The 14,336-nt window shown below is 49.2% G+C and overlaps 1 protein-coding gene across 5 annotated transcripts in view; it reads right to left on the bottom strand.

Annotated features, from left to right (window-relative positions):
• The window catches only part of ZHX2 (zinc fingers and homeoboxes 2), a 163,446-nt gene that overhangs the window by 147,305 nt on the left and 1,805 nt on the right, over window positions 1-14,336 (bottom strand). The window lies entirely within an intron of this gene.

The raw sequence follows: 14,336 nt of genomic DNA, 5'->3' as shown, positions 1-14,336 counted from the left end.
GAAGCAGAAGGGCCTAGAGTATTTCACAACCTAGAGAGAGCCTTGGTTTCCTCTACTATAAAACCTCAGAGGGGTGGACTAGGTGATCTCAAATGTTGGCTTTATCACTGGCTGGCTGACCGTCTGAGACAGGAACTAGTGTGAAGTTGGTAACCGACAAACGCTGGGCTGTTCAATCACAGGATCAATTGGCTGAAGGGGGTCCTTGCTTTCCAAGCAAAGCCCCGGTGCCACAGGCCATGTTCTTGAAGCCAAAACTCAAATACACGATCATTCCAGGCAGGAACGATCGAGGCCCTGAAGTCATCTTTCAAGGACATTTTTGAAAATCTAGAAAGTCCCACGGAGAAATAAATCAGATTGAAAGCACCTCAGTATTTCTAGTATTTACCAGCGTGTCTGATGCATAGTAGGTTCCTGAATATTTCCTGTACGAATAAACCAAACGTCCAGCATCCGTAACGCTTCCGGCACACCTCGGAATAGACAGGCATGGCAGAATACCCCCAAAGCATTCAACTACTCACCTGAATAGCACCGCTACGCAATCCTTGGCCTTTCCTGCATCCCCCAACATACTCCCAAACCTCACGAATTGAGTGTTGGGTTGAGGATCAGCTAGATCTGCCTGTGAGGCTGGGCTCTGCCTCTTCCTAGCCACGTGACTTCTCTGAGCCTCAGTTTCCTCATCTGTTATATACAGATAATCAGGCCTCTCTCAGGAGGAAATTAACAGTAAAGGACCTCCTAGGGGAGTTGGGTGGAGTACATAAATTTGTCCACACAGAGCTGGGGATCCGCCTGGCACATCGCACTCTCGAGGCAAATGCTGGCCATCAGAGTTACTCACTAGTGCTTGGCAGCAGCTGTGGGCTCATTAACGTTCATTTTCTTTACCCCACATTGGATGTTCAATGTAAATCCAAACTGCAATGGTATTCTACAAAATATAAGAAAGGTAAAGATGTTGCAAAAAATTATTTTTAGTGTTTGGTGGCCTTTCTGAGCATTAGGACGGCTCCTCCACATCCCAATTGACAGAGACAACTGAGCACTGTCCTTAGAGCCAAAGTGGCACCGGACTAAGTGTCTGGAAGCTGTGTTCAAGTCTGGGCTCTGCCACTGATCCTCTTTACTCCCTGATCCCCAGCCAGGCTTAGAGGAACAATGACTTGCTGGAATAGCATGGCCAGTCCAGGGCTTCACAGGTCAGAAATATGTACTGCTCACCAAACACTCATATTCACATCCACTCTCCCCACCCCCTGGTTTCCCAGCATCCTAGAGTTAGGCAGGGTGAGGAGAGGTGATAGTTTTGGGGAGTGCGTATGTGACCATTTAATTTTCTTTTCCTCTGCTCCAGCAGCCTGAAAGCCAATTGTTTCAAATGATGTGCCCACCAAGTCAAGGCTGCCTGGATCCCTAAGTCCCAGCTTCGAAGAAAGCTACCTTGATGACCGGTTGCCTTTCAGCACACTTCCAAAGACTAAGAGATAGACCTTGCTTTGTTAAGCCACTAGGATACTGGGGCTTACTGGTCACTGCATCATAACCGACGACTCATGTACATTTATTCAGCCCCTATTCCAGAAGGCTCATGCATGTCTGTCACAGGATGGCCAGTTATTTTCAACCACACACTCGGTACACTGAAATCTCAGGGAGACCATCTTCCCATCACATAAGATGGTCCAGCAAGATTATGAAGATTTAGTAAATCTGGCCATCTCTCTCGTGACAGGTATTTTTTTCTTGCCTCCCCAGAGCAGGGAAAAATTGTTGACGAAACTGTGAGAGGACAAATATCTTGAGAATGAGAAACTGGCCAAGAAGCACTTGGTAAGGGAAAGGAAAAAGACGCTCCTGTTACTAATTCTACCTGTGCAGGCTTTCGTAAGCAAAATCTTAAACTCTGGAAGGGCATAAAGAACTAGTGTCCCTGGGATCCCATGTGCTAAGGCACTTAACACAGACTTTTTTTTTTTTTTTTTTTTTTTAATAATCTCCACACCCAACGTGGAGCTCAAAGACTCACGACCCTAAGATCAGAAGTCACATGCTCTTCCGACTAAGCCAGCCAGGTGCCCCAACACAGACTCTTAATACTCTTTACCTAACACTCCAACATGGTGATGTGGCCACAGATCCCCTGGGGTCTGATGTCACTCAGACCTGGCTTTAAATCCCAGCTCGGCCATTTCCCGTATAACTCAGGCAAGCTAATTTCTTAAAACTTCAATTTTCTCATACAGAAAACAGGTATAAAAACGTCTACCAAGTGGGGTTATTGGGAAAATGAAACAATTTAAAACAAGATTCAATGGTTGGTACGTAGCATTCAATCGGTTTGGTTTCCTTCCTCTCTAACACCTTTACAGTAGAGTTTGGTCTCAAGTTCAGACTTCGTAAAAAACATAAAAATAAAAGAAAGTTTAATATTGAAAGTAGTAGAAAGACCCTGCAACAACACCTGTGACAGTGCTGTAGGTGTCACGTGGGACAAGTTGGAGGGAGGCAGTGGATCCAGGCTGCACAGATAGGCCAGAGATCCAGAAGAGGCAGTAGGGCTGAGCCAGGGAGGCAGGGAGCTTGGCAGAGTTTGGCCAAAAGATCCTGGATCCGGGACAAAACCAGCCTGGGACGGAAGCTTCCTCCACTGCTTCCTGTTACAACATGGTCCAGTTGACTGTCCTTCCAGGCAGTGTCAAGGACCTGCCACCAGGGGCAGCAGCGAGCGGCAACGCATCTGGCTGCCAACTTGTGTTGACCGAGAGCACAGGCTCCCAAACAGTAAAGGGTCCTTTACTCATCCTCAGTAACAATCCAATCACATGAGAGATATTCATTTTGAACCTACTAAGTGGGCCAGGCTTGTGCTGGTGCTGGGAACGTGGAGACAAATAGGAAAGTCTCCCTTGCGGTGAGGGTTGCGGGGTGGGGGTGGCTCACAGTTTTCCAGGGAGACAGATGTGCAAACAGACAAAAATCCATTTTTTTTTTATCTGCTAAGATTTATAAGGGGTTATTTCTATGGCACACTAGCCTCTCGGAGGAGGGAGCAAGTATCTCTATAGCAGGAATGAGTAGGTCTTGCTAAGTTTGGGGGATGCAGTCTCTCCAGGGAAAAGAATCTATGTGTGGAAAGGAATGAAAAGGAAAGGACGACACACAAGGTTTAGGCATCAGTCTTGTCTGGCCGAAGGGTGGGGCATATGGCAGAGGGGGCGGGGGAATTAGTTACGGTAGAATAAGCCTGGTAGGCAGAGGTCAGCTCTCCAAGAGCCACCATGCTAGGGTCAGGAATTTGGACTTGATCCTATGGGTTAGAAGTTACTAAGTGGGAGTCCTCAGAATAGACAGGAAAGCACAATGGGAAAAAATTGATTTTGAATGCCTTTACATTGGGCATATGCTTTCCACTTTGACCCATTCCCCACTGCTTTCTACTGCCCTATACTTCACCCCTTCACTCTTCTATACTACCTTCAAAGCCCCTGAAAGCATTTGGGTTTGGGACTCCTGGACAGCCAGCGACATGGGGAGCTTTTTAGGAGGGTAAGGAAACACGATCAGATGTGGTATTTAAGGACTGCAAATTCCTATCATTTTGGTAACTGGCACATATCTTCTATATCCAGAAATCTTGAAGTTGATTCCACAAATCCCCTACCAGGATCAATCAGTGCACCCCTCCCAACCCTGAAAGACCCGCAGGCTGATCTGGTTATAAGTGGAGCCACACACAGGGCTCTTTCTCCCAGCTGTAGAAAACCAGGGGACTGTCAGCTCAGCAGAAAGGACCGGAGGCCACCCTTCCCGGCCTCACCTCGGCCCCAAGCACTACCCATCAGGTACTTTCTCACACCTGGGAGCACAGGAATCACACTATGGCTCTGGAGGTAACACAGCCAGACACAAGAGCGTCACTACAGCCCAGCCAGGAAATGCCAGAAGCTCGAGTGGAGCCAGCGCCGGGCTCTGGGGACAGGACCCACCAGGGTCTGCCAGGACAGGCTCGGCAGGTCTGAAGAGCCTGGATGACCAGTTCCTGCTCTCACTGGGTGATGGCCCCTTCTGTGGGGTAGGGGTGTGGCCCCCAGTCATCGATTCATGGCACTAGGATATCCTTCAAACCACAGTGACTCAGAGGCAGCCTCGTAGTACATGAGGTCAGAGATATGTCGGATAACAAAACAATATGAGCCAGCATTTCTAGGGCACTGCCTAGGTGCCGGGTGCTGTGCTAAGTACTTTACAGGTGTTACCCCCTATAATTTTTTTTTTTTAATTTTTTTTCAACGTTTTTTATTTATTTTTGGGACAGAGAGAGACAGAGCATGAACGGGGGAGGGGCAGAGAGAGAGGGAGACGCAGAATCGGAAACAGGCTCCAGGCTCCGAGCCGTCGGCCCAGAGCCCGACGCGGGGCTCGAACTCACGGACCGCGAGATCGTGACCTGGCTGAAGTCGGACGCTTAACCGACCGCGCCACCCAGGCGCCCCATGTTACCCCCTATAATTCACACAGCGGCCTTAACAGCAGGGGTTCCAGGCCTGCAAGTCCAGCTAGGCCCACTGTGTAGACCAGCAAATGCACACGTTCCCCAGCTAGACTGAGAACACCTCCAGGGAAGAGGCTGGGGCTTGGTCATCTGTGTCCCTTCCCCGCTCCCAATACTGAGCACAGTACCCTACACACAGTGGCAAGGCCAGGACAAGGGTGAGGCAGTGGCAAACTAGGCACCCAGGACGCAGAACTGAAGGAGGCACTCCCTCTCAAGCGCTGACCCTGCATTTGCAGGAGCCCGGGAGCGAGCACCACCTTATATTTTGCACACTGGGTGCCTCGTTTGCCTCACCCAGTCCAGGCCCTGGGTAGTTCACTGGTCAGACCAGTGCATGAATCCTGCCCGCTAGGCATGTGACTGACCTTCCCCACGCTGTGCTCAGTTTCCTCACCTGTAAAATGGGACCGACGACAATGCCAAGGACTGGCAAAGACCCGGCGAAATCAGAACCCTCATGCACTGCTGCTGGGAGTGTGCGAGGGTGCTGCCACTTTGGAGAAGAGCTTGGCGTTTTCTCAAAAAGGAAAGCATAGAGTGACCATCCAATCCAGCAGTTCCACTCCCACGTATCCTCCCGAGAGAAATGAAAACACACCTCCACACAAACATTGCACACAAGTGTTCACAGCAGCATTATTATAATGCCCCAAATGTAGAAATCCAATTGTTGACAGGTGAATGGATAAACAAAATATGGGCTGGATTGTGTGCTCCCCCCCCCCCCCAATGCATACATTGAAGCTCTATCCCCAGGACCCCAGAATGTGACTGTATTCAGAGACAGGGCCTTTCTTTTTTTTTTTTTTAATGTTTATTTATTTATTTTTGAGAGAGAGGGAGAGAGAAAGCAGGGGAGGGGCAGAGAGAGAGGGAGAGAGAGAGAGAATCCCAAGCAGGCTCTGTGCCAGCAGCTCAGAGCCTGACGCGGGGCTCGAACCCACGAACTGTGAGATCATGACCTGAGCTGAAGTTGGACCCTTAACCGACTGAGCCACCCAAATGACCCTGGAGATAGGGCCTTTAATGAAGTGACTAAGTTAAAACAAGTCATTAGTGTGGGCCCTAGAGCAATGTGCCTGGTGTCCTTTAAGAGGAAATCTGGACATACAGAGGGACACCAGGGATGTGTGTGCACAGAGAAAAGGCCGTGTGAGGACAGAGTGAGAAGGAAAACATCTGCGAGCCAAGGGGAGAGGCCTCAGAAGAAATCCAAAGTGCTGACACCTTGATCTTGAACGTCCAGCCTCCAGAACTGTGGGAAAATAAATGCCTGTTGTTTAAGCCACCCAGTCTGTGGCATTTTGTGGTGACAGCCCTCGCAGGCATAGCCACACAATGGAATACTATTTAGCCATAAAAACAATGAAGTACAGATGCATACTATAATACGGATGAGCCTCAGAAACATTATGTGAAGCGAAAGAAATTAAATAGGGAAGACCACAGATTACACGGTTTCTCCCATGTGGAATGTCCAACAAGGGCAGGTCTATAGGACAGAAGGTAGCTCAGGTTGCTAAGGCTTGGGGAAGGGGGCTGGGAGGGGGCTGGGAAGTGACTGCTAATGGACACAGGATCTGTCTTTGAGATGACAGAAATGTTCTAAAACTACATTGTTGTGATGGTTACACAACTGTAAATACACTAGATATCAGTTAATTGTACATTTTATACCTGGGTGAATTCTAAGGTATGTACACTACACCGTAAGCTATTTTAAAATAGGGGCTAACTCTAGGACCCACGTACAGAGCTGCACAGGGCTTGGCACATACTGCCCCATATATTATAATTGGTACTTCTTAACATGCTCAAAGAAGTATCTGCTGCTCAGCTGAAAGTTGCCTGAAGTGCCTCAGATTCCTTTACTTTTAGGGGGACATCAGGGAAACTAACCTGGGCAGTCAACTGGTGATTCTGTATCCCTAAGTGACCTGTCCCTGCCCACAGAGTTCTCCCAATCAGTGGGTTATGGCTGCAGCATGCCTGATGTGGCTAGAACTGCTCCAGTCTTGGATTCCACAGACCTGTGCTGGAATCCTGGCCCTGACCTTCACACTATCTGCTCAGCAGGGCTGCTGTGCAAACGACCTGGACGATGGTGTGAGGGTGTGAGGAACCTACATACAGGTGGCATTCGACACACTGGGGGGAAAAAACCAACTATGCACAAGAAAGCCCTTTGTCTGCCCGGGTGGCTCAGTTAAGCGTCTGACTCCTGATTTCGGCTCAGGTCATGATCTCGCGGTTTGTGAGATGGAGCCTCGTGTCGGGCTCTGTGTTGACATTGCAGAGCCTGCTTGGGATTCTCTCTCTCTGCTCTCTCTGCCCCTCCCCCACTCCCATGCATACACACTCTCTCAAAATAAAGACCATTTTTAAAAAAGCCCTTTGTCAAGCCCTAACTGCACGTGCACCCTTGTGTTACCCTCGGCGCTGGCTGGTGGCTGGGCCGCTGGTTCTAATCAGATATGGAGGAGCCACAGGTGCACAGAGGGCAGGACAGGTGGCATGGGCCCATGCCTGGGGAGCACCGGTACGGAAGAAGACTGCCTGGCTCCCAGAAACCTCGGACAGAGGGCTTCCCACTCTGCTGTTCCTCGCCTGTTAAGTGGAAATAAAAGGGTTCTTGTATCTCTTGGGATTCTCATGAGCTAATCCACAAAAAGGGCTCAGCATTGCTCCTACAATGTCAGTGTGACGATCACTGCAGTTGCTAAGGGCCAAATGACTGAGGACTTCCTGAGGGATGTCGTTTTCATCCTCTGGCAGGTGTTCGTTGACTGGACAGAGGAAAAGAGGCTAGGTTAGGGAAGGCTCGAGGAAACCGAAGAGCCTCAAGCTATAGAAGAGGAAAGTAATACTCTGCCATATAATCGTGTGATCTTGGGCAAATCCCTTACCTCTTTGGGCCTCAGTTTCCCTAAGATGGACTAAGTGCTCCCTGAAGTTTCTTCCAGCCGGAACATTCCTTGATCCCACTAATGCACCATGTTGCTATTAGACTCATCCCCCGGTCCCCACGATCGTCCTCCAGGGACCCCAGAGGACATTAGAGTTTGTACCAGAAGACCCATAAATCCCATTTCTGAAAGTGCTGACGTCAGGCTGTGTTCAATTTCACGCTGCTGAATACAGCCCTCCATCTTTGGAATGTCTACCATTAACCCATGGAGTGACCCAAACCGTGTCCACTCTGTGGCTCTGTGCGCCCAAAAGCCCCTGCTCCTGGGAACGCTGTGAAATCTTCCACTCTCCTGAACTGCGCGGCTCTGGCAGAAGTTCACCGCATTCCCCTAATTAATTCTGTAACACAAAGTTCCCGGGAAGAAAGTACAGGGTAATGAGCCCTCGGCGCTCTGTCTGTGCTTCTTCTCTGCTCCTGCCTGGAGCCACTGCCATCCCTTCCTCTAAATTTCTTGACCTGGGGGCAGTCTTCCCAGCTTCTAGTTGTCGGTCCGTATCTCTCCATTTCCCACCGCCCTCCTCCAAAAGCAAGGACACACCCCATCTCTACCCGCACTGGCATTCTGGCCTCTCTCTGCCCCTTCTGGGTCACTACCCCCCATAAACAACTTGACTATGACATCCAACTCTGACCAGACTGTGTGCAAATATCTTAAAGGAGCTGTTTCCAAAAAGGCAAGGGTGCAGTGCAAAGGAAAATAATTTCTAAATGTCCTCCTCCACAGGCCAGGGAAATTCCGCGAGGGCTCTGGGTATACCCGGGGCGGGAGGCGGGGGGGGGGGGGGCGCTGAGATGGCTTTGTCCTTACAGCAATTCAGCTCAGTCTTGTATTTAAGAACAGCGGGAAAGTAATATCTGCTGAAAGGAGTTTTCTGTGCGCTATTTAACTAAATGGCTCTGCAGCTGGAGAGAGCCATAGGCAGACGTGTTATGATTCAAGGGCTCCCAATTACAATGATCCTCTTTTATTGTATAAAAACAGCAACACAGCCATCTCCTCTCCCAACGCCTGCTCCCTCCATCTCCTTCCCCTATTGGCTGGCAAGGCTGTTCAGCATCCTGAAAGTAGCACCCGGATTCTCATCAGTCCCGGGAGCGCAGCCTGCAGCCCGCTGGGATTCCTCCTCCCTACAGCCAAGGAGAGGGTGGAAAGGGGGCAGTGCCCCCTGGGGAATGTTCTGTCATAGACACTGCTGGAGGCTTTAGAGTTGTCTTTTTGGGGTGGGGCAGTTGGATCACAAGCATGGATTTGGAATTCTCTTCTGTTTTGACTAAACTTACACACACGCATCCTCATGCATGCATGAACGCCCACACCCCTACACCCCTTTAGCAGAAAAGCAATCAGACCGTCTAGAAGCACATTCTAAAACTGTCCCTTCTCCCCATACTTCCTCCTAGGCTGGGGTGGGGCACCTCCACAAGATTTCAGAAAGACCTGGTGATGACTAACAGCATCAGCCTTGGGGGGCACGTGGGTGGCTCAGTCGGTTAGGCGTCCTGCTCTTGACTTCGGCTCGGGTCATGATCTCACGGTTCGTGGGTTCAAGCCCCACATCCAGCTTGGCACTGTGGCAGTGCCTGTAAGCAGGCAGTGTGGAGCCTGCTTGGGATTCTCTCTCTCTCTCTCTCTCTCTCTCTGTCTCTCTCTGCCCCTCCCCAGCTTGTGTGCTCGGTCTCTCTCTTTCTCAAAATAATTTAAAAAAAAAAAACTACTTAAAAAAAAAAAAGGACATCAGCTTTGGGATCAGACTGATCTGAATTTGAATCCTGACTTGGCTACTCTCTCTCTGTGACCTTCGGCAAGTACCTAACCTTTCTGAGCTTTGGTTTCCTGTCTTTAAAACTGGGCTACGACCCTGCTCTCAAAGTACTACTCATGGTCAGACTGAATGACATAGTGAGAGTATTTAGCAGAGGGCCAGGTACACAGCAGGTGCTCAATCTGGGCGACGCATCGCTGTGATTAAGGCAGCAACACTGTGTGTCTGTGGTGTTCTGGGGGTATAGGGAACTTCGTATTCGTTCAGCCTCACCAGTCAGAGGGGACAAAGCGGGAGGGGGAGCAAGACAGCTGGGGGTGGGGCATGGACGTCAGCCCCACCGAGGAGTGTTTTCCTGGAGTCTTTCTGCAACACTGACTTAAACCATAATGTTTGCACAGCCAGGGCATGCACGCATGCTGCCTCAATTTAGACTTCTGGTCCTTCCTTGGTTTTCTGCAGATGTTTCGGAGTCTAGAAGCTGCAGCTGCAGGCATCCAACCGGGCCAAGGAGAACCCGGAGCCCAGAAACTCTTGCTCACGTCTTCCCTCTTCCTTTCTCAACAGCAGACTCCTCTCTCCCACAGTCTGTCCAGGGCCCCCAACAGGGAGGATTCCCTCCCAAAGAAGGAGCTAACTCAATCTGGACACTCTCTGAGGCCCCAGGGATCCATGAGTCCACTGCCCACACTGAATTGGACAGCAAATGGTTCCCAAGATTTTGCTGGTTTCCCCCTGCGGGGTAAACCAAGCATGGCTTGAAACCCAAAAGCAAACCCATCATACGCTTCTCACTTTTCTATCCCAAACCAAGCCTGTGCACCCCCAAAACATACCACAAATCTCTTACACCAAAGTGAACGCCGGGGGCACGCTCCTTACAAATACTGATTCCCCATGGATCAACAGTACAAGTATTTCATTCACTGCAGATTCTATGCGGCAACTCTATCGCAGCGAAACACCCTGTAATAAGATTTAATGTCCACTAAGTGTTTCTAGTACTAGAGATGTGGAGGCAGGCAGAGGGGAGGAAGAAAGTATGTGTGCACTGTGGCTTTTTACTGAAAATTGTTCACCAGGGTGGTAAACAAGAGGGGTAAGCAAGAAAATCAGGTCTGGCTCTGGCCTCTTTTATTCCATTTTAAAGTCTGGGTGGAAACTGATACACTGTTGCCACGACTGTTTTTCTCCGTGGGGGTCTGTTATACACCCACACCCACACACACACTCACACCACCCCCAATCGGCCCCTCTTAAAAGTAAGACTATAAGCATAGGAACAGGAAACACATTGTGGGTGATTCTTAAAATCACAACCTGTTGGATGCCGGGAGGGGGCTTTAGAGAAGGGTGGGGGAGGGGAACCAGGAGGGACTCCCCCCCCCCAAGTTAAAAACGAAACTACCTTGTCACTACTAAAAACAATGTCTACTTTATCATCTACCACGGGGCCATGTGAGTAGTCAGGCATCCTTTCAGAACCGCGCTGTCTGGATTTGACTATGACACAGCACATTATCCTACCTGAACACTGCACCGGGGTCTCACGGCGATTTTCTGGGAAGGCTTTCCATTTCAGTGGTTACTCGGACCTGCCACTAACCAGTGCGTATGCGTGAGGGGGAGGGGGGGGGAATGCAATAAGACGGGGGCAGTCTGGGTCTTGGAATCAATGATAAAATCCATGTATGTTAATCACTTGGCATCTCAAGGATACAATAAAGTCACATGCCAGAGGTTGTGGCAGTGACAGTGATGATGCTGGTGGTGATGATGGTGACAGCAGGTGATATTTGCTGAACACAGTGTTAGGCGCTGTGCTCAGCTCTTTTACAAATTTCTTCCAAAGCTTCACAACAACTCATCAGGCAGCTATTAGAACGATCTCTATTTTCGAGATGAGGAAATTGAGGTTTAGAGAGTAGCTAATAAATTGAGCAGAGAATCAGTCCTTGCTGGAGGAATCCAGAGTGGGGAACCTAACAGAAGGGCCTCTGAGGCCTCCTGATATCATCCTGTCCATTTAAAGCAAAGGTGAACGGTCATGACCAAAGTTATTCTGATGCAGGTAATACCTAGCAGTCTGAGGATCAGGACAAAGGCCAACTGTAGTGTCTGGGGAGTAATGGTACCTACCTCCACAGCTTTCAGTAACTGAGCTATGAAAAGGGAGAGCTACTTACGTCCTCGTAACAGCTGACTAGCATTGGGTTAATTTGGGATTCCTATTGGCAGGATCTAAAAGAAAAGCTCCCCATCATCCCTCACTTTCTTACTGCACTCTGTCTTCTTTTTGCCCTAAGGCAAAACTGGTCCCCTGGTCTGAAACTTTTTATTTCAAACCAGAACCGAGCTGATTTGTCTGCACAAGGCACACTGCTGTCAGTCTTACCTTCCTAAATGCTTGACACGCGTCCTCGGAAACCTGCCATAGCTCCCCGGTACCTATGGATTACCAGCCACCCTCCTCCACGTCCACCCTCAAGTCTGCAATCATCTCTTTGCACAAATGTCCCTCCATCCCCCTCTCCACCTCCTCAGAATATGCTCGGCTTCCAGGACACAGCTTTACCTTCACCAGAAATACCTTTCTTCCTCTTCTCCTCTTAGGCCACACACACTTTATCTGCCAACTCAACAACCATCCCACCATTCACCCCAGTTTGTTCACGGAAGCAATGTGCCTACCTTAAAAATGCAGGGCTGCCCTCCCTGGTACGTGTGGGTGGCCAGGCAGTGCAGTTCTGGTTGATGAACCAAGGACAGAAGTCCCTGAGAGGGGCATCTCTTCCCAATGTAACAGTAAAGCCCTAGTAGCCACACGTTCAATGCCTCGTTCATCCTGCTTTCTCTTTCCTGGGATGGAGATGTGAAGCCCGGACACATGGCAGCCACCTTTCCACCTCAAGAACACACACCTGGGATTGGAGGCCTACAGCTAAGGATGATGTAGTGGAAAGACAGAGCCTGGGTCCCCAGTGGTACAGCCCAGGCATCATCCCACTCCCCGCTCTTGTCTGACACGAGTAAGCCCCCATCTGGCTACGTCACCAGTGGTCAGGATCGCTGTTGCTAACAGCTGAATACAATCATATCTGACACACCTCCAGACATTGTTCCTTCTCATTCCATGGGTCAGTTCAGATGCCACCCCCTTTAGGAAAACCTCCACGATTCCCTCAGAGCACAATAATTACACCCTTCGTTGTGCTTCCGCAGTACTTTTCTCAATTACAGCACTTAGTTAATCCTGCTTGATTGGGCCTGCCGGTCTGCTCAGATTCCTCGGGGGTAGGGGGTCTGGACCCCGCCAGCACCTCCACAGTGCCTGGAGCAGGGTTTTGCATTGAGGTTAGGGGGCTTTCTGTTGCCAGTCTCTCCATAATGTCTAGCGCAGCGCACTGGAGTGAGCTGGTTCTGGGATCAAAGTGTGCGTGTTCTGGGGTCTGGTGCTCTTACTGTTTGTTCTTGGGCAACCTCTGTGCTCTCTGTGCCTCTGCTTCCTCATCCATAAAAAGGAGAGACTGACAGTACTTACCCCCCAGGGATGTCACGAAGACAAAATAATCACGAGCACTTATAAGGGTTCTTGGCATATAAAAGTGTTTAATGACTGCACTCTTATTAGGATGATGACTATCACAGCTGCTGAATGAACAAATAAATCAACACGTAGCTGCTAAATAAGTGAATGAAGGAATAAAACCCAGGAAAATTCTGGAGTTCAGACCCCAGGGCAGTGTCACTGTTCCTTCTTTTTCGTAACTACACCTGTCCCTTTACTTTTCCCTTCTAATGAGGACTCGTTCCAATGAGAACTGCTGTAACAGGAGTGTTTAAGGCCAAGAAATAGGGCCCAGCTCGGAACACTGACTTCACTTTCTGCTCTGCAGCTCTGGGCAAATTCCTTCACCTCTTTGAGCCTCAGTTTCCTCAACTGTAACCTGAGGATAATAATTGCACTTATCTCACAGGGTTATGCTAAGAACTAAATGATAAAGCACACAAAAAACTAACCATTGTGCCTGGCATATGAAAACAGTAAGCATTAGCAATCATTATCAAATATTGTCACTATTCTTTTTGCCAAACACCAGGCATCCCACTCAATCCCACAGCCCTGATGGAGGTGAGACCTTGGTGTGGGGATCACCTTTCCGCATGTCAAGATACGCTGCATTTACATCAGGAGAATACCCTTCTGGAGTGCCCACAAACACTGTCATTTTGATCTTTTCCTTTAAATGGGGATTGGTTAATACATCTGATGTCCCCTAAATCACGGACCTCTGAATTGCCCCTTAAGAGCTGTTAACTTCAGCTGGATCCTAGTTGACATCAAACCTGGCCAGAAGGTACATGCACACAAGAACAATCAAAGAGCACAGCGTTTCCACACCAACGAGATTCCCACAGATCACAGGTCCCTGTTCCTGTCGGTGACACATTTCAGTCTTACTTGTAGATTCCCCACCCCCCGGGGCAGTGAAAGAAGATGTGTATATGGCTTAATATAATTTTCCCTTTAAACTTGAATCAACCCTTTATGTTAGTTCCATTGAAGCACTTGAGGGTTCCATTAATCTATTTTTACTTTTAAACATGCCATTTTACAAGATATTTATTCCACTTGGTTGTCATCCAAATGCTTTTTGACATTACTGCCCTGGGACTGAACTGCTTAAACTCAGGGCCCTCATAAATAGAAAATCACCTTTTGACTGAAATCTTGAAGAGCCCTCAGAACCTCACCCCCTTCAACAGGCATTAATTTCTGCTCTACATAAAGGAGTGTGAGTGTATTGCAAGTCTGAGAGTGTGTGCCTGTGTGTGTGTGATGTTTTAAGAGGGTAAGTGTAGGTCTGAACTACCCAGGGGATGAAGAGGGGGACTTCCTGCCCCTCCAAAACCTGCCCATCGGGGCCTGCCTCAGACCTGGTGAGCTGCTAACTTGGGAGATAAGGAGATCATCAGAGATCAGGTGGGGGAAGAATTCTAGGGCCTCACAAGACTCAGGGGACCCCGGGGCCCGCCG

The sequence above is a fragment of the Neofelis nebulosa genome, chromosome 14 (genome assembly GCF_028018385.1).
Source record: "Neofelis nebulosa isolate mNeoNeb1 chromosome 14, mNeoNeb1.pri, whole genome shotgun sequence".
Lineage (NCBI taxonomy): Eukaryota > Metazoa > Chordata > Mammalia > Carnivora > Felidae > Neofelis > Neofelis nebulosa.
This window is presented reverse-complemented; position numbering and strand designations above follow the sequence as displayed.